Source organism: Otolemur garnettii, unplaced genomic scaffold (assembly GCF_000181295.1).
Source record: "Otolemur garnettii isolate 467f Iridium unplaced genomic scaffold, OtoGar3 scaffold00015, whole genome shotgun sequence".
Lineage (NCBI taxonomy): Eukaryota > Metazoa > Chordata > Mammalia > Primates > Galagidae > Otolemur > Otolemur garnettii.
The window spans coordinates 29,329,234-29,332,431 of record NW_003852410.1 but is presented as its reverse complement, the minus strand read 5'-3'; positions in this window follow the sequence as shown (position 1 = coordinate 29,332,431).

The following is a 3,198-nucleotide window of genomic DNA, read 5'->3' as shown; positions in this document are numbered from 1 at the left end:
TTTTTTTTTTTTTTTTGAGACAGAGTCTTACTATGTCACCCTCGGTAGAGTGCCAGGGTGTCACAGCTCATAGCAACCTCAAATTCTTGGGCGTAAGCCATTCTCTTGCCTCAGCCTCCCAAATAGCTGGGATTACGGACACCTGCCACAATGCCCAACAATTTTTTGTTGTAATTGTCATTGTTGTTTAGCAGGCGTGGGCTGGGTTCAAACCTGCCATCACCGGTGTATGTGGCTGGCAACCTAACCACTGAGTTACAGGCGCCAAGTCATCTTCTTTTTCTTATAACTTTATTTTGAAAGAGTTTAGGGCTTATAAGAAGTTGCAAAAACAGGGCGGCACCTGTAGCTCAGTGGGTAGGGCACCGGCCCCATATATCAAGGGTGGCGGGTGCAAACCTGCCCTGGCCAGCTAAAACAGCAGCAACAACAACCAAAAAAAGCCCGGTGTTTTGGCGGGCACCTGTAGTCCCAGCTACTTAGGTGGCTGAGGCAACAGAATTGCGTAAGCCCAAGAGTTGGAGGATACTGTGAGCTGTGATGCCACAGCATTCTACCAAGGGGAACAGAGTGAGACTATGTCCAAAAAAAAAAAAAAGAAAAAAAAGAAAAGAAGTTGCAAAAATAGTAGAGTTTGTGTGTAGCTTTCATCTAGTTTTGTCCAATGATAAAATACCTTATATAGGCATCATATAAAATCCAGAAATTGACATTGCTACCACGATCCTATTAACCTGGGCAGATCTCACTAGTTTTTATTATATATGCATTGTTGTAGTTATGTGCATGTGTGTGTGTGTGTGGTACTATAAAATTTTATCACATATACAGTTGCATATAACCACTCCCTCAAGCAGAATACAGAATCGTTCTGTCACCACAAAGAAACTCCCTCCTGTTACCTCATCATTACATCCACTCCCATCCCTAACTCCTGGCAATCACTGATCTGTTCTCAATCATTCTAATTTTTTATTTCAAGAATGTTATAAAAATGAAATTATACAGTATCTAACTCTTTGAGATTGGCTCTTGTCATCAGCCTAATGCCCTTGAGATCCACTTAAATTGTTTATCAAATTTCATTCCTTTTTACTGCTGAATAGTTGTATGGCTTTGTCAGATTATTCACCCACTGAAGAGCACTTGGACCATTTCCAATTTTAGCTATTCCAATGAAACTGTTATCAACTCTATTTGTAGGAAAACAGCCTGTTGTATGGCAAGAGAAACTACATCTCGAAGTGAAACCGCCGTGATAGTGGATGTTTGGCTCTGCATATCAAGTCATTTCACAGCAAGGTTTAGGAACAATGCTTATAGCATAGATAACTCCTCATAAAGATGCTTATTTACCTTCCCCAGTGGTCCAGAGTTATGAAAGGGTCTGAGCCATGACCAGTTGCACATGCTTTCCAAAAAAAAAAAAAAATGCTTGCTTTATAAAAGATATTTTCTGGAGAGCAGGTGCAGGGATCTGCCATTTCTTGACCACCAGACATCACTTTTGTTCGTTGTCCCTATAAAGTTTCTGAGAAACTGGATGGTCACTCTCTTTCTTCAACTTCTCAGCTCCCTTGGCCTTTGGGAGTAGGGTTGCGTAGACTTGCTCACCATAGAACATTGGTTTACCAGTTTGGGGTTCATTCCTCTAGATAAATATGCAAGAATATGATTGTATGGTAAATTTAACTTTTCAGAAACTGCCAAACATTTCCCAGAGTGGCTGTCTCGTTTTATGTTACTTCCAGTAATGTAGATGTCCAGTTGTGGATCCTTGCCAGTATTGCCAATATCAATACTTTTTACTTTAGTCTTTCTAACAATCATGGTATCCCTTATAATTTTAATTTGCTTTTTTTCTAATGGTTAATGATTTTGGTCATCTTTTCATGTGCTTACTAGCCATCCATCTTTGATGAAATGTCATCCACTGTGGTGAGGTATCTTTTTAAATCTTTTTACCATATTCTAATTAGATTGTGTTTTTTTTAATTGTGGTGAAATGTACCTATCATAAAATGTACCATTCTAACCATTTTCCAGTGTACAGTTCAGTGGCATTAAGTACATCCACACTGACCACCACTATCCATCTCCAGAATTTTATCTTCCCAAGCTACAACTCTGTCCTCATAAACAACTTTCCCTTCTCCTCTCCTCCCATCCTCTGGCAATCACCATTCTTGTGTCTATGAATTTGACTCTTTCAGCTACTTCACATCAGTGGCATCATCCAGTATTTGTCTTTTTGTATCTGGCTTATTTCACTTGGCATGTCTTCAAGATTCACTCATGTCGTGTAGCATGTGTCAGGATTTCATTCCTTTCTGAGGCTGCAAAATATTCAATTGAACGCATATGCCACATTTAGTTTACCCATTCACCTGTTGAAGCACATTTGGGTTGTTTCCACCTTTTGGATTTGTGAATAATGCTGCTGTGAATGTTGGTGTATAAATGTGTTTGAGTGCCTGCTTTCAATTCTTTTGCACATATGGGCATCCCTTGGAATCACTGCAGGTTCAGTTCCAGACTAGCACAAGAAAGCAAATGCAATATTCAAGTCACACAAGTTTTGTTGTTTCCTAGTGCTTATAAAAGTTATATTTACACTATACTGCAATCTAATAAGTATGAAATAGCACTTCTTTTTTTGAGACACAGTCTCATTATGTCACCCTTGGTAGAGTGCCGTGGCATCACAGCTCACAGCAACCTCAAACTCTTGGGCTTAAGCAATTCTCTTGCCTCCGCCTCCTAAGTAGCTGGGATTACAGGCACCTGCCACAATGCCCAGCTGTTTTTTTGTTTGTTTGCTTTTTGTCATTGTTGTGGTTGTCATTATTGTTTAGCGGGCCCAGGCTGGGTTCAAACCCACCAGCCTTGGTGCATGTGGCCAACACTGTAACCACTATGCTACAGGCACCGAGCCTGAAATAGCACTTCTAAAAGTACATATCTTAATTTTAAAATATTTTATTTCTAAAAAATGCTAGCTATCATCTAAGCCTTCAGTGAGTCATAATTATCTTGCCTTAATGTTGATGATCACTGACTGATCAAAGTAGTGGTTGTTAAAGGTTAGGGTGAATGTGGCAATTTCTTAAAATAAGGCAACAGGGCTCGGCGCCTATAGCTCAACCGGCTAAGGCGCCAGCCACGTACACCTAAGGTGGCGGGTTCGAGTCCCCAGCC